At 35.4% G+C, this 21522-nt stretch overlaps 1 pseudogene; it reads right to left on the reverse strand.

The window, feature by feature from the left end:
- Positions 1–14509, reverse strand: part of LOC107846346 — a 183378-nt pseudogene extending 168869 nt beyond the window's left edge.
- Positions 14510–21522: the final 7013 nt, after the last annotated feature.

A 21522-nucleotide genomic window follows, 5' to 3' on the forward strand; every position in this document is an offset into this window, starting at 1 on the left:
TTATTTTGAATTCTCATGGTTGAAAACATAGAGGATGTGCCTTAGAACACAACTTGTTAGAGAGAAAGGTTATTGTTCGGAAAAGAGTGTAGTGACAAAAATAGAATTTCCAACCCCTATTTCATATGTTAATGCCTTAACAGGATTAACTACTTGGAGATTTTGTATTATTTTTGTAAACACTTTTGATTCAAGAGAACTAAATTGAATTAGTCCTTGATGGTTGAGAAGCACTAGGGTTATGTTATTAAATACAATACGCTTCTCTGTAAACATGATGCATGTATGAATTCATAAATCCCATAGTTAGAAAGTATTGAAAACTACAAGGTGGTCATAACCCTAGCTTGCTATTTCAATGAATTTGAACACTACCACACAAACTTCATCTTATTAAACTGAAACCATTAATTTGTGAACTGAATCAAATCCCCCACTTTTGTTATACGGAAATGAATGATTAAAAGTCAACTAATCTGCATACAACTTAATTAGTACCATATTTCCTATGGGATTCGACCCCAACCTAGTTGGGTTCTATATATGACAGCAACCACTTATGCTCCTATAAGAGAGGTGTAATTTGTGCGTATTAGTAGTGTTGCTCATGTTGGGGACAGTAAGAAGAAGCTAGCTCAGGAAGTCCATCAACTTTCTAGACTAAGTATTCACTTAGCTGATTCATAGAAGGGTGACATATTGGTTCAGAGTAGTTTAGAATCATCTCTATTATCCGAGGTGAAAGAAAAGAAATACAGAGATCCCTGTCTAGTCAAGTTAAAAGAGTCCATCAAGGATCAGAAAGTAGAGGTTTTCTCCTAAGAGAGAGATGGTGTTCTGCGTTGTTAGGGTTGTCTGTGTGTTCTAGGTGTAGATGACTTGAGGCAGTAAATTCTTGCAAAAGTGCATGGTGCACGCTACTCTATTCATCCAGGGCCACTAAGATGTACTGCGACTTGTGGAAAATCTATTGGTGGAGTGGGATGAAGAGAGATACTGCAGAGTTTGTGGCTAAGTGCTCTACATGTTAGCAAGTTAAGATAGAGCATCATAAGCCTAGTGAGTCTATGCAGGAGTTCAGTATTCCTACTTGGAAGTGGAAAGAAGTCAACATAGACTTCGTGACTGGTTTGTCTCGTACTTGTCGCCAGCATGATTCGATTTGGGTTATTGTAGATAGGATGACCAAATCAGCTCATATCCTTCCAGTCCATACATCTTATGCAGTCGAGGATTATGCCAAACTCTTCATCAAAGAGTTGGTCAGATTGAATGGTGTCCCACTATCTATTATCTCAAATAGAGGTCCCCAGTTCACCTCTCATTTCTGTAAAGCATTACAAAAGAGTCTTGGTACCCAATTTGATCTCAGTATCGCCTTTCATCCTCAGGAAGATGGTCAAGCAGAAAAGAGCATTAGACTTTAGAAGATATGCTACGAGCGGGTGTAATTGATTTCAAGGGTAGTTGGGAAGACCACTTGCCTTTGATCGAGTTTGCATACAACAACAGCTATTATTCCAGTAGTAAGATGGCTCTATTTGAAGCTCTTTATGGTAGGAGATACAGATCTCCAGTCGGTTGGTTTGAAGTTAGTGAGGCCTCAGTTATAGGGCCTGACTTAGTATTTGATGCCTTATAAAAAGTCCAGTTGATCAGAGAAAGACTCTGGGCTGCTCAGAGCCAACAGAAGTCTTATGCAGATGAGCGCAGAAAGGATTTTGAGTTTGAGATTGGTGGTTATTTTTATCTAAAGATCTCTCCCGTGAAAGGAGTAAAGAGATTTGGCAAGAAGGGAAAGCTCAGTCCCCGATATATCGGTCCCATTAAAATTCACAGTCGCTTTGGCAAGGTAGCTTATGAGCTTGAATTGGCTTCAGATTTAGCCTCAGTTCATCCGGTCTTCCATGTCTCTTTTCTAAAGAAGTGCATAGGTGACCTAGCCGTAGTAGTCCCTATTCAGAGCATAGATGTTCAGAAAAAACTCTCTTACGAAGAGATTCCAATCGAAATTCTTGACTACCAGACTCATAGACAAAGGAACAAAAAAGTCCCTCTAGTCAAAGTTCTTTAGCAAAATTAGTCAGTTGAGGGAGCTACTTAGGAAGCAGAAGCAGACATGCAGACCAAGTATCCTCACCTTTTCTCTGCCAACTTAGTTCAATCTCAAGGTAACAATTCTTCTTAAGCCTATTCAGTTTTATGTTTATAATTCTATTACGAACTTGGTATTAAATACCATTGCATATTCAGTTATGCATTGATATGTCGGTTCAGTTATATAATCATGCATCTGATATACATGTTCAGTATGATATATTCAGTTATTAGTCATGTCAGCCATGAGATCATGTTCTAGTTATTCATGTTCAGTATGTACGTCAGTTTAACTTCTCCCTTCTCACTCAGTCTCATTCAAGGACGAATGTTCTCAAGGAGGAGATATTGTAATACCCCATACTTCTACCTAGCTTGAAATCGTCCTAAGTATGTTAGAAACTTACTTTTAAAGATGAATCTACTTTATATATGTGGAATTTTTAAGATTTTCAGTTATTTTCATATGGGAAATTGAATAAGCTCTCCATCGATACCCATTCCGTCAAAATCCAACATCGGAAGAGAAAGTTATGGCCGAAATATAGAAAGTAGTCAAAACTGCCCAGGTACGATGGTGAAGGCGGACGGACCATCGAGCTAGCGATGGACTATTGTCCAAGATGACGCAGTGGAGGCAATGAGACCAAATTCTGCCTAAGGACGATAGCTCAGGCCGACGGACCATCGACCTAGCAATAGGCCATCACCGAAGCCATCACAGCAGAGGTAGTGAACCCTTATACTGCCCAGGTGCTTTGGTCAGGACCGATGGACCATCGACCCAGTGACGGACCATCCCATACATCGTTCAATTATTTTAAAGTCATTTTTATAAAGGGTATTTGGGTTTTTTCCACCCGTTTTAACCCCAAATTATATCAGACCAAGGATCTTAAGTTCATTATCCATCTACAACATCAAATTAGGGTTTTTGCTCAAAGAAAATCTCTAAGAACAAGATCCAAATCATTCTTCAAGAAACTAAGAGATTTCAAGTTCTTCAAGTCCAAGAACTTCAAGAAACTCACAACCCAGGTATGTTATGTGTTGATTCATGGGTCCCTTTCACCCATGAAGCTCAATAATCTCTTTTCAAAATCCAAGATTTATGTATGTATTAATGTTCATGATTTAAATTGAATTGAAGTTCATGTTCATGATGTTGTGAGATTTTGATTCATGTTTGAAATTACATATTCCAATGATTGACCCTAGGATGTGGTGATTTGCATAATAATCATGACAAACCCTTACATTTACACGTTGATTGATGTATCCATGATTATTAGATGTGTTGATGATTGTATAACCAAAACATGTTTCCCATGTGTTTGATTAAATTCCTATGAGAAGGAAAAGTGCCATACTAGAATGATAATATGAAATCCCCAATCATGTACAAGCTTATGCATGTCAAATGTTTGATGAAATGTCTTAGTCAATGAATTGGATACATGTGTAACCCTTGTGGTGCTTTAGAACTTCTACTTCATGAAATTTCAAACTTATTGTATTATGTGTTGTGAAGTTGGTCATATATTCAAGAAAGTCATGCTTTGTCAGTTTCATGCTATCGAGTCCTGGGGATAGTTGTACCCAACAATTTAGTTGTTAGCCTAAATCCACTGTCATGTTTTCAAGATACTCTCAGTCGATCCATGTTCATAGAAATTCAGTCAGTCATGTGACTCAGGAAAACTCAGTAATCTCAGTAGTATTCCGTCAGTCAATGGAACTCAGTTAATTTAATTTAGTCTAGTTTAGTTAATCATGTTCAGTGTCTTATCAGATGGGTGTAGAAATTAGCACCGAGTAAAACCAAGGATGGGAACGCACACTTTCAGATAAGGGTATGATTCTTAGAAGTCATCCTTACATTCCAAAACTATTTTGCCATCATAGGTTGAGACATCAACACTGTCAGATGAGGATTTATGAGGATAAGCACTGTCAGATGAGGCCCTACTGTTCTCTTTTGGGGACACTATCAGATGAGGGTTACCCACAGTTTGTCCTTACTAATGGCGCGGTATTGACACCCTTCTAATTGGGGTTACAGATTTGAACCCACATCAGCTATATTGCTTTATTTGGGACATGTCAGTTAGATGACTACTTCCCACAGTTTCAGCAACAAAATCAAGACTGTCAGATACAATCATTCAGTCTCAGTAATAGAACTCAGATAGTTCTATAAAATTCAGGACTGTCAGATACAGTCAACTCAGAATAGAATGAAACTCAGCTAGTTCCATCTGAAACTAGACTATCAAATACAGTGGCTTAGTATCAGTTCTTTCAGTTGTACAGTCATCAGCATCTCATGTTATCAGTACTCAGACTAAGTAATCATGTAATCATAAACTCAGTTGTAGAAATTATGTATTCATGCATATATTCCCATGCTCATGTTATTCAGTCAGCTAGGATAGTTCATGCATGTGAACCCTTTTACATTCAGCCAACCTCACATGCATACCAGTTCATTGAAACGTACTGACGTATTTTCGCTATGGTTTTTTGTACCATAAGTTCATAATCACGAGCTCTAAAGAATCAGTAGCATTCCATTCTCAGCAGTCAGAGTTAGCAGTGAGTCCTCATCCTTACAGGACATGACCATTACTTTATTATTGCATTAATTAATTTATTTCAGTAGTTGGAGTTAGTTTGGAACATGTCCCATCAACTCCTTATTCAGATAGTTCAGTCAATTAGAGGCTTTTTAGAATAGCATGTTCAATCAGTTATTTCAGTTATTTTGGGTACTTTGTAGCCCACCCAGATGTTATATTTTAACAGATATTATGTCAATTTTGAACCTGACATCCTTACAACCTTTATTTCTACATTTATACAGTATATTATATAGTGTTCAGGTATAGATATCAGTTCAGGGTGTTAAAAACTTGGTATCAGAGCCTAAGGTTTAATAGAGTCCTAGGAAGTATGTAAGCCATATCTATTAGAGTCTTGTACATGGGTGTGTTGCATGCCACATTTATGTGCAGGAGGCTATAAGATGTTTTAGGAACAGTTTTTCTTCTTTCAGTATTCATGTCGTGCAGGTGAGCATAATCTCAAGTCAAACTCTCAATCTAATCTATTTCTCCCTTTCCTCTACAGAATATGACTCCTAAAAGATGAAACGGGAATCTGCTAGCCCCTCAGCTTGAAGATCCATTGCGCAAACATGTTTCTCATGCAGAGTTCAGAGTTGCATTCACTACTTTTCTCAGTCAATTGCTACTTAGAATGAATGACCAGCTATCATTCTATCCAACCCAGTGGCTAATTTAGCAGCAGCCAAGATTTAGGACTTCACCCGAATGAATCCTCCAACCTTTCTCGGGTCTAAGTCAGATGAGGACCCTAAGAAATTTATCGATCAGCTTCAAAAGGTTCAGACATCATGGGGGTAACTTCTAGTGATAGCGCTGAGCTAGTTGTATATCAGTTGTAGGATGTTGCTCACACTTGGTTTAAATAGTGAAAGTCAGAAAGGCCAGATGATGAAGGACCTAATAAGCGGGAGAAATTTGTCACTGCATTCCTTGATAGGTTCTTTCCCCTAGAGCTGAGAGAAGCTAAGGTATTGGAATTTATCAACCTCCAGTAGAGAAACATGATGGTGAAAGAGTATTATCTTAAGTTTACTCAATTAGATAGATATGTTACTTATATGGTTGCAGAAAGCAAGGCCAAGATGAGTAACTTTTTTCTGGGTGAATGATAGTATAGTCAATGAGTGTAGGTCTACGATGTTGAATAGTGACATGAACATAGCCAGGCTTATGACTCATGCTAAGCAGATAAAGGAGCAAAAGATTAAGATGAGAGAGAAGTAGAATAAGAGAGCAAGGACAGGTAGTTTAAACTTTGTTCAGCCTAAATCAGAAGGACAAAACTGTTCTCAATTTCGTCCTAAGTCATCAGTTCGAGCTCCTTCTTTAGCTAGTGCTCCAGCTCCTAAGTTTAGGGATGGTAATAGAGATAGAGCACCAGGCTCTAAGTCTCAGGAAAGTGTCAGCAATGCTCGAACTAATCCTCTTTGTTAGACTTGGGGTAAGAACCACAAGGGTACTTGCAAAACTGGTAGCGATTTCTATTTCGAATGTGGTAATCCAGTCCATAGAGTCAGAGATTGTCCCTAGTTAGGTTATCAGGGTCATCAGAACCGTTCCCCAGCTTAGTTCGATCACCCGAATCAGTAGGGTGCCACCTCCAGTGCTACTAGTGAGCAACGCCCAAATCGACTGTATGCTCTCCATTCCTAACAAGATCAGGAAAATTCTCCTGATGTGGTTACTAGTACATTTCAGATCATTCATGTGCATGTTTATGCTTTTCTAGATCCAGGAGCTTTTTTGTCTTTTGTCACTCCCTATATGGCAATTGATTTCAGAGTCAGTCCCAAAATTCTAGCAGAGCCCTTCTCAGTATCTACCCCAGTGGGTAAAACTATCATAGCCCAACAGGTATATAGAAATGGTCCGGTTATTGTATCTCAGAAAATTACCTCAGTAGATTTAGTCAAATTAGAGATAATTGATTTTGATGTCATTATCAGTATGGACTGGCTTCATTCCTTCTATGCCATGATCGACTGCAGAAATAGAATAGTCCACTTCCAGTTTTCAGATAAACCTATCCTAGAGTGGAGGGGTAGTACTTCAGTTTTTAGAGGTCAGCTTATTTCCTACTTTCGGGCACAGAAAATGATATCTAAAGGATATGTCTATCATCTTGTTCGAGTTAAGGAAACTAGTTCTGAAACCCCCAGTCTTGATTTTGTCCCAGTCATAAATGAACATTTAGATGTCTTTCCCGAAGATCTCCCAGGAATTACTCCCAAAAGGGAAATAGACTTTGGCATTGATCTTTTTCCAGATACGTAGCCTATATTTATTTCTCCATACAGAATGGTACCAGCAGAACTCAGAGAATTGAAATAGAAGTTAAATGATCTATTAGATAAGGGATTCATCAGACCCAGCGTGTCCCTATGGGGTTCACTAGTCTTATTCGTGTGCAAGAAAGATAGTTCTCTCAGAATGTGCATTGATTACCATCAATTCAATAAAGTCACGATTAAGAACAAGTATCCTCTTCCCAAAATGGATGACTTGTTCGACCAACTTCAGGGTGCCAGCTTTTTTTCTAAGATAGACCTCAGATCAGGCTATCATCAGCTCAGAGTTAGAGAATGTGACATTCTAAAAACAGTCTTTCGTACTTGATATGGTCACTTTGAATTCTTAGTAATATCCTTTGGTCTTACCAATGCCCCAGAAGCTTTCATGGAATTGATGAACTATGTGTTCAAGCGGTACTTGGACTTATTCATCATGGTCTTTATAGATGACATCCTTGTTTATTCCCACGTTGAGCATGATCATGCAGACTATCTCAGAATAGTATTGTAGACTCTCAAAAATCATCGGCTATTCACCAAATTCAGTAAGTGTGAATTTTGGTTAAGTTCAGTAGCATTCCTTGGTCATATCATTTCCGATGATGGCATTAGGGTTGATTCTCAAAAGACCAAAACGGTAAGAAACTAGCCCAGACCTATCTCTCCATCAGATATCAGGATTTTCTTAGGTTTGGCTGGCACTTACAGATGGTTTGTTGAGGTATTTTCTTTTATTTCATTCCTTATATCTAGATTGATTCAGAAGAAAGTCAAGTTTCAGTGGTCAGATCCTTGTAAGAAGAGTTTTCAGGAGTTAAAGACTAGATTTACCACAATTTTAGTCTTAACTTTTCCAGATGGTTCAAATGGGTTCGTAGTGTATTATGATGCATCCATAGTAATTTTGGATTGTGTCCTCATGTAGCATGGTAAGGTCATATCCTATTCCTTCAGACAACTTAAACTCTATGAGAAGAATTATCCTACTCGTGATCTCATGTTAGTAGTCGTAGTTTTTTCCTTAAAAATCTGGAGGCATTATCTGTACGGAGTTCATGTAGATGTGTTCACAAATCAAAAGAACCTTCAGTATGTTTTTTCATAGAAATATCTCAATCTTTATTAGAGGAGGTGGTTAGAGCTCTTGAAAGATTATGACATGAGTGTCCTTTATTATTCGAGCAAGGCCAACATTGTGGCCGATGCTCTCAGTAGACTATCTATGGGTAGTATTGCTCATGGTAAGGATAGTAAGAAGAAGCTAGATCAAGAAGTCCATCAGCTTTCTAGAATAGGGATTCGCTTAGTCGATTTATAATCATCTCTAGTTTTCGAGGTGAAAGAAAAGCAAGATAGAGATCCCAGTCTAGTCAAGTTAAAAGAGTCTGTCAAGGATAAAAAAGTAGAGGTTTTCACCCAATGGGGAGATGGTGTTCTGCATTGTCATGGTCATCTGTGTGTTCTAGGTATAGATGACCTAAGGCAGCGAATTCTTGCAGAAGTGCATGGTGCATGCTACTCTATTCATCCATGGACCACTAAGATGTACCGCAACTTGTGGAAAATTATTTGGTGGAGTGAGATAAAGAGAGATATTGTAGAGTTTGTGGCTAAGAGATCTACATGTTAGGAGGTTAAGATAGAGCATCAAAAGCATAGTGGGTCCATGCAAGAGTTCAGTATTTCTAATTGGAAGTGGGAAGAAGTGAAAATAGACTTCGTGATGGGTTTGCCTCGTACTTGTCACCAACATGATTCAGTTTGGGTCATTATAGATAAAATAACCAAATAAGCTCATTTCCTTCTAGTCCATACCTTTTATTCAGCCCAGGATTATGCCAAACTCTACATCAGAGAGTTAGTCAGATTGCACGGTGTCCCATTATCTATTATCTCAGATAGAGGTACCCAGTTCGCCTTTCATTTATGGAAAGCATTCCAAAAGGGCCTTGGTACCCAAGTTCATCTCAGTACCACCTTTTATCCTTAGATAGGTGGTCAAGCAGAAAGGACCATTCAGACTATAGAAGATATGCTGCAAGCATGTGCAACTGATTTCAAGGGTAGTTAGGATGAGCACTTGCCTTTGATTGATTTTACATAAAACAACAGCTATCATTCATGTATTAAGATGGCATAATTCAAAGCTCTTTATGGTAGGAGATGCAGATCTCCAGTCGGTTGATTCGAAGTTAGTGAGGCCTCAGTTATAAGGCTTGACTTAGTATTTGATGCCTTAGAAAAAGTCCAGTTGATCAAAGAAAGACTCCAGGTAGCTCAGACTTGACAGAAGTCTTATGCAGATGTGCGCAGAAAGGATCTCGAGTTTGAGATTGGTGATTATGTCTATCTAAAGATCTCTCCCATAAAGGGAGTGAAGAGATTTGGCAAGAAGGGAAAACTCAGTCCCCAATATGTCAATCCCTTCAAAATTCACAGTCACTTTATTAAGGTAGCTTATGAGGTCGAATTGCCTTTAGATCTAGCCTCAGCTCATCCAGTCTTCTATGTCTCTTTGCTCAAGAAATGCATTGGTGACTCAGCCATTGTAGTCCCTATTCAGAGCATAGATGTTCAGAACAGCCTCTCTTATGTAGAGATTCCAGTCGAAATTTTTGACTACCAGACTCATAGTCTGAGGAACAAAGAAGTCCCTCCAGTCAAAGTTCTTTGGTAAAACCAGTCAGTTGAGGGAGCTACTTGGGAAACAAAAGCAGAAATGCAGACCAAGTATCCTCACCTCTTCTCCGCCAACTGAAATCAAGTTTAGGGTAACAGTTCTTCTTAAACTTATTCAGTTTCATGTTCAGAACTCCATCATGAACTTGGTATTAAATACCATTACATATTCAATCATGCATTCATTGTCGGTTCAATTATATAATCATGCATCAGATATGCATGTTCGGTATGATATATTTAGTTATCAATCATGTCAGTCATGAGATCATATTCTAGTTATTCATGTTCAGTATGTACGTCAGTTTACCTTCTCCCCTCTCACTCAGTCTTCTTCGACGACAAATGTTCTCGAGGGGAAGATATTGTGATACCCCGTACTTCTACCTAGCTTGAAATCATTCCAAGTATGTTAGAAACTTACATTGAAAGATGAATCCACTTTTATATACATGGAATTTTTAAGATTTTCACTTATTGTCATATGGGAAATTGAATAAGCTCGCCTTAGATACCATTCCGTCAAAATCCGATATCGGAAGATAAAGTTATGGTCAAAATATAGAAAGCAGTCAAAACTGCCTAGGTACAATGGTGAAGGCCGATGGCCAGTCGATCTAGCGATGGACCATCGCCCAAGTCGTCACAGCGGAGGCAGTAAGACCACATTCTGCCTAAGGGCGATGGATCAGGTAGATGGACCTTCGAGCTAGCGACGGACCATCGCCCAAGCCATCGCAGCAGAGGTAGTGAACCCCTATTCTACCCAGGTGCAATGATCAGGACTAATAGACCATTGACCCAGTGACTAACCGTCGACCCAGCAACGGACCATCGTACCCACTGCCGCATACCTCGTTCAGTTATTTTAAAGTCATTTTTAAAAGGGTATTTATGTTTTTTTCACCCATTTTAACCCTTAATTATATCAGACCAAGGCTCATAAGTTCATTATCCATCTAAAATATCATATTAGGGTTTTCTTTTAAAGATAATCCCTAAGAACAAGATCCAAATCATTCTTCAAGAAACTAAGAGATTCCAAGTTCTTCAAGTCTAAGAACCTCAAGAAACTCACAACCCAGGTATGTCATGTGTTGATTCATGGGTCCTTTTTACCCATGAAGCTCAAGAATCTCTTTTCAAAATCCAAGATATATGTATGTATGAATGTTCATGAGTTAAATTGAATTGAAATTGATGTTCATGATGTTGTGGGGTTTTGAATCCTGTTTGAAATTACATATTCCAATGATTGACCCTAGGATATGGTGATTTACATAATAATCATAATAAACCCTTAAATTTACACGTTGATTGATGTATCCATGATTATTAGATGTGTTGATGATTGTATAACCAAAGAATGTTCCCCATGTGTTTGATTAAATGCCTATGAGAAGGAAAAGTGTGATACTAGTTTGATAATATGAAGTCCCCAATCATGTACAAGCTTATGCATGTCACATGTTTGATGAAATGTCTTAGTCGGTGAATTATAGATACATGTGTAACCCTTGTGGTGCTTTAGAGCTTCTATTTCATGAATTCTCTAACTTATTATATTATGGATTGTGATGTTGGTCATGTATTCAAGAAAGTCATGTTTTGTTAGTTTCATGCTATCGATCCCTGAGGGTACTTGTACCTGACAATTTAGCTATGTGCCTAGAGCTAGTGTCATGTTTTCAAGATACTCTCAATCGAGCCATGTCCACAAAAATTCAGTCAGTCATATGACTCAGGAAAAGTCAGTAATCTCAGTAATATTCCGTCAATCAATGAAACTCGATTAATTCAGTTTAGTCCAGTTTAGTTAATGATGTTCAGTGTCCATTTAGATGGGAGTAGGAATTAGCACCGAGTGAACCCAAAGATGGGAACATGCACTGTCAGATGAGGGTGTGATTCTTAAAAGCCATCCTTGCATTCTAGAACTATATAGCCAGCATAGGTTGAGACATCAACACTGTCAGATGAGGGTTGATGAGGTGGATAAGAACTGGAAGATAAGGGCTTCACCATTTCTTTTTGGGGACACTGTCAGATGAGGGTTACCCTCAGCTTGTCCTTACCAGTGGCGCGGTATTGACACCCTTCTAATTAGGGTTATAGATTGGACCCCACCTTAGCTATATTACTTTATTTGGGGCATATCGATTAGATGACTACTTCCCATAATTTTAGCTACAGAATCAGGACTGTTAGATACAGTTATTCAGTTTCAGTAATGAAACTCAGATAGTTCTACAGAATTCAGGACTGTCAGATACAGTCAACTCAGAATAGAACGAAACTCAGCTAGTTCCATCAGAAACTAGACTGTCAGATACAGTGGCTCAGTATCAGTTCTTTTAGTTGTATAGTTATCAGCATCACATGCTATCAGTACTCAGACTCAGTAATCATGTTATCATGAACTCCAGTTACAGTTATTATGTATTCATGCATGTATTCTCACACTCATGTTAGTCAGTCAGCTAGTATAGTTAATGCATGTGAACCCTTTTGCATTCAGCCTACCTCATACGCATACCAGTACTTTCAAACGTACTAACGTATTTGCGCTATGGTCTTTTATACCATAGGTTCAGAAGCACGAGCTTCAGTGCATCAATAGCTTTCCAGTCTCAACAGTTAGAGTTAGAAGTGAGTCCTCATCCTTCAAGGACATAACCATTACTTTATTATCTTATTAATTAATTTATTTCAGTAGTTAGAGTTAGTTTGAGACATGTCCCATCAACTCCTTATTCAGACAGTTCAGTTAATTAGAGGCTTTTCAGACTAGCATGTTCAGTCAGTTATTTTTTTTGTTTTGGGTATTTCATACCCTACCCAGATGTTATATTTTAATAGATATTATTTCTCAATTTTGAACCTTATGGTCTTACAGCCTTTATTTCTACATTTATATAGTATATTATGCAATGTTTAGGTATAAATATTCGCCATGGGTTAGCTTATGGTCCTTCGGGGTCACGAGCACCGTGTAGCATTCTAGGTACCAGATTCGGGGCATTATAAAATTATAGAGAAGAACTATATAAGGAGCGGGAAACTTGAAATGCAATTGTGTTCTCATGATTGATGAGTTCTGTAAGTGTAGAGTTGTTAAGTGAAATAATGTATGTAACAAGTGAATCTAAGGTATGGGAAGATCTAAATGAGAGGTTTAATATGGTAAATTGTATGAGATTGTATTAGCTAAATAGGGAGATAAATGTTCTATCATAAGGAACTAATTCTATGATAACGTACTTCATAAAATTAAAGAATTTTTAGAATGAATATGATGCGGTGATTCCATCACCATTATTCAATTATCCAAAGTAAAAGAGATATGCAGATCACTTGTATGAATTAAGGATAATTCAGTTTTTGAGTGGACCAAATACTTACATTTCTCAACTAGGAGACAGATTCTGCTGAAGAGAGTTACACGTACACTCAATCAGGCATATGCCATGATATTAGAGGATGAAATGCAATACTTAACTTGCGTAGCTGCTATTATTAAGAAAATAAATCCTATTTCAATGAAAGCAAATAGAGGATCAGACACAAGTTATGGACATCAAGGGTACAATTGAAAAGAGTGTGATTACTGCTATTTTAGTGAAAATACTAAAGACAACTACTATAAGTTAATAGGATATCGAAATGACTTAAAGCTAAGAAAGCATTACATCAACAGTTCAAGCTCAAGGACTTGGGTGAGATTAAATATTTTCAAGGTATTGAGATGTTAAGATAAAATAAGGGATTAATTTAAATCAAACTTGGTTGAACTAATCTCAAAAACTGGTCTTGCTGGTTCAAAGCTTGAACTTACAACTATGGAGTCTAATATTAAACTGACCTCCTTACTGTTTGATGAAGATATAGGTATAACCAATGATGAGGTTCTGAAAGATGCTTCTCTTTATCAAAGATTGGTTAGAAAACTCATGTTTGCCATAATTGTTAGACGTGATATTAGTTACGTAGTTTATACTAAGCAAGTTAATGCAGATGTCTAACATATCTTATTTGGAGGTTGCATATAGAGTGGTTAGATAATTAAAAGGGTCAGTAGGGCAAGGTATTTTGATGAAGACTCGGGAACTACAAACTCAACTTGCTGGTGTGACTCTAATTAGGAAGCATGTCCTAATATAAGAAGTTCTGTCACTGGTTATATAATATAATTTGGCAGATCATTGGTGTCATTGAAATCTAAGAAGCAATATACAGTTTTTAGGAGCTCAGCTAAATCTTAATATAGAAGCATGGCTTTAGAAATGGTTGGACTAACCTGGTTGGAGGGTTTATTCTCAGGTTTAGGTGTTTTCATTCATAAACCTATCGTAATATTGAGTGATAGCAAATTAGCTATTCAATTGGCAGCCAATCCTATATTTCATGAAATAACAAAACATATAGAGATTGATTATCACTTCATTAGAGATAAGATCACAGTTGGGTTGGTCAAAACTATATATGTTCCAACACAACATTATGTGGCAGAAATATTGACTAAGAGCTTGAGAAATGAGCTGTTTGAACAAAATCGATGGATCATCTGAACATGATTAATTTAGTTGATTATTTCACGAGGCCAGCTTCAAAATGAGGTACTCCATAGAATTTCCTTTGTAGTGTCAGGATGATGCTGATGATAACTCGAGTGTCGCCAAGGCTTATAGTTATTAATCGAGTCAAGCCTAGTGATGAAGTAATCATGGCGAGTTTTTGATGAGCAAAAGACCCCATTTAAAGTAGAAATCTCAACTGGGGCCAAGAAAAAGGCTCATGAAGATTTTTTGGGTTTTGGTAGTAGATATAATAATATTGTAATATAAATTTTCAATTAACAGATTAAATATATTTGAAATTATAGCAGCAACAGGAGCAGCAGCATAACAGCAACAACAACAAAAATAGTAGCAGTAACAGCAACAGGAGCAAGAGCAGTAACAGGAGCAGTAGGAGCATGAACAGTAGTAGTAGCAGTAGTAGCAGCAACAACAGTAGCAACAGTAGCAGCAGCAACAACAACAACAACAGTAATAATAATTTATTTATTTTTATTATCTTAAGACCCTTGTTGTTTAAAAATTTTGGCATAAAATTAGGGAGTAGTTTCTTGGTAGTTTCTCTAATCAATCATGAATTTGCGTTTCTTATTGTGGGTCTATCGTAAAATTTAAAATTTGAGTTAAAAATCTTCAAAATAGAAATCTACATAGACTTATCATTTTTCAAAGTTATAATATATATTTAAACTCATTTAATTAAATATTAAATAATAATAATAATAATAATAAAAATAATAATTGTACTTAATAGTAATGGTAGTATTACAAACAAGAATAAAATCTTGCCTTAGAAGAAGCATTATATTTGAAAATTTTAAGGATAAGGAAGAATAACAAATTAATCTTCTCAACAAATTAAAGTGATATTTGAATTTAAATTTAAATAGAATTTGAATTGGAATGAAGTTCTATCTGCTTAGCCTTCCTTTTATATATATATATATATATATATATATATATATATATTATTCATAAATTTATTTGTTGCATTTTCTATGTTTTTTATTATTGTAAAAGTTATTTTTGATCCAACTTTTTGTATATTCAGGAAATATATGTGCCCTCATCTTTCTCCATTAATATTCAAGGTCCAAAAAGTAAATAAATTTTCTTTTTTACTCCTTTTCTCTAGAAACTATAAGGTAATCTTTGTCTCCTATAATGAAAAAATATTTATTTCTTTAAATTACTTTTTATGCCATTGTGATTATTTTTTTTAATTAGTGGGGTTAATTTTAATTTTTTGTAACTAGAGTTATCTTTTATTTAAAAAATACATGCAAAAAAATCCTATACGATTAGATACTAATAACACTTTTGTGCTATTTTCAAGAATTTTAATGAAAAATCTTCTAAATTTGAAAAGAAGGCATACAAATTGATGCTCAAATCATGTCGGAGGATATGTGGAGAAATTCTCCAAGAAAAAGTGGGATTTAATATAAATTCTTATAAAAAAAACAACTAGAATTTTTTATATTTGTCCCGAGATTTCTTACTATCAAGAGATTGCTTTTGATTATCGTTAATGACTTTGTTGTTGAAATCACTGAGGATTAGGTTAATGAATTAATTTTTTTATTTTCTCAAAATATATTAATATATTCCTAATTAATATTATGTATATATGTAATACCTCGGAAAATTTTTCGTCACAATTTTATGTGTAAACGTATTGAATTCTATCTTCGAGAATAATTTATAATTTTTCTATGTGTCATTTCTTAGATTTCGACCCACCATTTCGTAGAGCATCGAATAATCTTTCCAACAATATGTGGATCACCCAAAACGGACACTCGAGCAATGAGTTACGACCATTTCGATCAAACTACAACCATTCCGATCGAACTTTGAACAGTAAAATGTGCAGAAAAAAATACTGCAGCTAGGCGATTTGTTTTGGTCAACTTTAAGAGATCATAACTCCTTGTGCATAATGAACTATGTGAGCTACTATATATCAACAAAAATCCCTAAGAGTCTTCTTTCCAATAAAATTGGTTTCATCCAATTTGGACATCGAAGTAAAAAGTTATGGCCAATTTACTTCACACTATCGGATAGATCACTGAAGGACAGATTCGGATTTTATTTGTTTCTTAGGAAAATTTTGGTCTTTCACCACTCTTTTAAACCTCTATAAATACCCCATTCAGCTGAGAACTTGTATTATTTTCCTCTCATTTCTCTTATATATATATATATATATATATATATATATATAAAGTTAGGGTTAGGGTTTTGAATTGGGGGAAATTAATTGGAGGCTTTGATTCAAGAATTCCTTTCGTCAATCTCTTCCTGCCACGAAATCTAAGGTATGCACGTATTTATCTATGGACTCCTTTCGTCCATAGAGTCCACGAATCCCTTTTTGAAAGTTCAAGTTATGTATATATATATATTATATATATATATATATATATATTTTCTTGACTTTGATGATGTATATATATATATATATATGTTGATTGATATTTGATAGTTGAGATATATATGAGGATTATGTATGTTACTTGATATATATATATATATATATATATATATATATATATATATGATTACACATGTTGGTTGATATATATATATATATGTGTAGTGATGGTGTATGTTGGTTGATACATGCATGTGATGATTATGTGTGTTGGATGAGATATATGGGGTGACGGTAAACATGAGAATTTGACGAATTCACCAATGCCTAAAAGTGCATGTAAGGTGTTTGTGGAATTGTCTAAGAGGCTATAAATTTATATTCTTAGGATATAATAAGTTCTAAATTACTAGACTACTTTCTATGTATACGTTCAACATGAACTCCATGTTATTGTCTAAAATTGAGGATGTTGTGTGGAGGGCTTATGATATGGTTGTAAGTGCGGAGGAGGAATTTAGTTGGTGGAATTAAGATGAATGATGGTGTTGTAACACATGTAATTGTTCATACTGACCTATGCCTAAATGGTGCATACAGGGTAATTGTAGAAATGCCTAGTTGAAGAAGAATGGATCGTATGACCCCTTGTGATCGAAGTGATGAGTTCATACTGTACTTGCATGCTACGTGTTTACTATGATGCTTGAGGAAAATGGTAAGGCCATTAGGCCACGCTAAGTGTGAAATGTCTAATTATGGGTCGAATTGCATATATCAAGATCTTAAAGGAAAGAACCTTGAGAAGTGAACCATGATGTGTTGAATGTATGTTATTTGTGTGTATCCCGATTGGATGAACTATGTTATGTTGTATTCTTCCTTAACCATATGCATCCTTGTTGAATGATCTACGATGTAATGGCATGAGATCCCAATACTTGCATATGAATATGATCTTCAAATGATTGGTGTGAGGTGTTAATGAATGGATGGTGCATGATGGCCTGTGGGCATGTGAGTATGCGTTGTTGTATACAATGTATTACTTATGTTATTGATTGCTAGGGGTAAGTATGCTCGAAATAGTCTGTTGGTCTAGATATGAGTCAGTTCCGCGACAATCTTAGTCGTGCTACGGTCTATGAATTTTCAATGATTTGAGAACTTAACATGAATTCCGTGAGAACTTAGTATGTGGGGTTTTGAACAAGAATATCTTTTCATTCTTGTGCCCAAAGAATTGATTTTATCATTGGAATTTCATGATTTTGTAAAGTGGGTAAATACCCAAGATGTTTTAATGACGAATTATGAGGTTATGAAAAATTATAAATTGTTTAAGCTTTGATGTACATGATTACTTTATTATTCCCAAGTTATGATTTGATATGGTAAATTTCATATTTCTACCATGAGTTGATATTTCAAGTGTTTTCAAGATATGATTTATGGAACTTTGAATCGTCCATTATTGGTATACATAATAACCTTATTATCTTGTTTTCTTGAATTGAAATTTTATGCCATAAATTGCATACCACTACTATGAAATTATTTTTTTGAGGATTCTTGATATAAGAGCCATGATTTGAGTTACATTACGACATACAAAATCTTACTATGATTTGAAGATCTTAAATGCTTTTCAAAAGCTATTGTCATGATTTGAATATTGAAATAAAAGAATGATCATTTGAGAATATTGATTTGCATCCGCAGAGTCAGGATGATTTATATTGATTTTAAGCTCACAGAGACGAAATGCTGTGTTATTGATACCATGTTGATGTTGAGGAAAATTAAAATATTTTGAGCTAAAATGTGTTGAGTTAGGAATCTAAAAATTGATATGATTTGATAAATGAGAAAGAGATTTGATTTGGTCTTTATGATAAACCCTTGTGATGTTGGGGTGGATTTCCTAATGCGTTCTGAGCTAGTCGGGGAGTATTACTTAGCACCAAGAGGGAAATTTGGTATTTCCCCAAACCTATGTGCCACCGTAGGGTTGTTGATGATGATATTATTGGCCAGAGAGCCGAATTGTGATTATGAAAGCTTTAAGGTTGTACTCCCTGGAAAGAGTACAACACTCCCGCCAATGGGGGTGCTCTTCCTAGGAGGTAAGACGTTGGTATTCCACGCGGCTCACGTGGGGTTGTCGGTTATAGAAAACTCCGCTGTCCATAAGAATATGTTTCTTGAAACTATTGATTTGCTTCGAGTCTTGAGTTGATGAGTTTGGTTGTCTATGATGAGTCATGAGAATTTACGATGAATATTGATGATTTTATGATGATTTATGGGATTTTACTTATGTTTTCCTCTCTATAATATTATGAGAACTATGGATAATGAAATTCAAGCCATGTGAGTCTTCATTTTCTATACGCATGTTTTACGAAATCAAAGATATTATTCAAATTATTACGTGCAACCCCACATATTCAGTTGCTTATGAGGAGTCATGGTGAGTAACGTAACTACTTCCCACGATTTCTATGTCAGTATAAATCTTCAGGAGTCAGGGGTGTGAGTATATTCGATTGATCGGTGTTTGTATCCTGTGATTCAGTAATGCAATACCCCAGTATAGTAGTGAGTTCCGAGGACAGTAAAGTGGCATCCGAACTGTGGTATCTGGAGTCGTTATAATTGTTATAGTGGTTGTGAACTATCCATTCATATATGTGTACTCGTTCGTTATTCTCATGATTATTTTATTGATTAAATGTTCATGCATAAGCCCTTGCATTTAGCCTTCCCTGCTTACATACTCAGTACATCTTAGTACTGACGCATTCGCGCTATGGTGTTCTTTTATTTTGGGGCACCATAGGTTCAGAGGAGTGAAACTTAGAGCATCCTAGAAGTCACTTGTATAGCAGCAGTGGGTGCAGCAGTGAGTCCTCATCATCCAAGGATGTTGTTATTACAGTATTTGATTTTAGTAGACGGAGTTAGTTGGGGGAATTGTCCCTTCAACTCCACAGTTCAGGCAGTGTAGAGGATTTTCAGACAGATGTACTAGTGTGTGGTTTAAGGTATTGTATATTTCTAGATGTTTGAACCTTATGACAAGTGTTAGCCAGTTTTTGCATGTATTTTATTATATTATGCAGTGAACAGGTACGGATATCAGAAAAAGGGTTAGCTTGTGGTCCTTCAGGATTATAAGCACCGTGTGGCGTTCCGATTCTCGGGAATCAGGGCGTTACAATATATTACACTTTATTGTTAAGCGTTGACATTAACAAATGCATTATTTTATGATTACAGATCAATGGGCTTAGATATGCAGATTAGAAATAATATTTTAATATTATCCGCGCATCGCGCAGGTACATATACTAGTTAATATATATAGGGTAAGTGAAAAGTAAATTTGTTTAGTTATTTGGTTTCTTTTGATAAACTTTGATTAATAAAGCAAATGCTAGTTACTTAATCATTGATACTACTCCCCAAAGAAAAGAATTGACAGTAATAGAGTCGGCTCTCTGAGCCAAATGGCCCTCTCCAAATTATTTTTGATATTTAGAGACAAAGTTTGATTTTTTTTTCAAATATCCACTTTTTATGACATCATCATTGAAAGTCTTAAATCTATCATTTTTAGCATTAAAGTTTAAATAATATAAAATAATCCTTATCATTAAAGTCTTAGAAAATACAAAAAATCCCTATCATCAAGTATTAAAAGACTCGCATCCTAACTCCGAAGTCTTGAAGAATACAAAATAGTTCTCGTATACTTATGTTTTTATTCAAGTTTTTAATTATCCATTTTAAAATATGCATATTTGGAAGCTATTTTCTATCACTCATAACTACCTGGTTTAGTTTATCAACAAAAATACCAAAGTATTATCACTCCAAGTACTTCGAACTTTTCTTGTTTCAGATTTATTTTTTTATTTTTATATTTTTTGGTAATCATAGTGCTTGCGCTGATCTTTTTTTTTTGTTTTAACCAACAATTCAGGGTTTTCATTGAAAAATCATTATCCAACAATAACAATCTTCTCCAATACAACCATTTTTATTTTTAGCTCTCAGCCATTGTTATTAATTTAGCTATTATTATGTCAAATTAATTTCTTTATTATATTATTGTAAAAGCTCAATCATTTTACCATGACTATCAACTATGGACAATTATATTATAAACCGTTGTGTATTAATTGCTAATAAATATATTTTGTACCCAACTAATTAAGCATGTGTCAATTATCGTCCTCTTGGCATAGGCTAGACTATTGTTTGAATAAAAATTCATTAATTAATTAAATTATAATACAAGACATTACGTTATTTAAATTTTTTATTTATTATATTATATTAGAGCCTCTCCCAATTGACAATATGATTTAATTGTGAGATTGATAACAAGTAGTGTTACCCAAAACATATTATTTGGCTAAAAATAATAAATAAAATTTATAGCAAGGTATCTATGTTATGGAATATTGTGGACATCCCTGTGTCCAAGTTAGTGATCATGTGGCATATCAACATATATGTTATGTAACTAGTCACCAGCCACCTCTTCTCTTTTTTTTGATAAGTTTCCACTTTTATGTTTGGCTATAAATAGCTCATATTAATGTAGATAAGTGATGAATTAAGAGAGACAAGTTTCTACCTTATTTTATTTCATATACTTTGTTAGTTGTATAAATTTACATCACGTTATCAGCACGAGCCTCTGCAAAAAATTTTCAACAATACTTAAAGATTAGTATTTAATTTTCTTAAATAATGTCTAATATTTCCAAACGCGAATTTAGTGCCCTAGATATATTGGACAAAACATATATGTCCTAGGCATTAGATATTGAAATACATTTAAATGCAATGAGTCTGGC

Source organism: Capsicum annuum, chromosome 11 (genome assembly GCF_002878395.1).
Source record: "Capsicum annuum cultivar UCD-10X-F1 chromosome 11, UCD10Xv1.1, whole genome shotgun sequence".
NCBI classification, from domain to species: domain Eukaryota; kingdom Viridiplantae; phylum Streptophyta; class Magnoliopsida; order Solanales; family Solanaceae; genus Capsicum; species Capsicum annuum.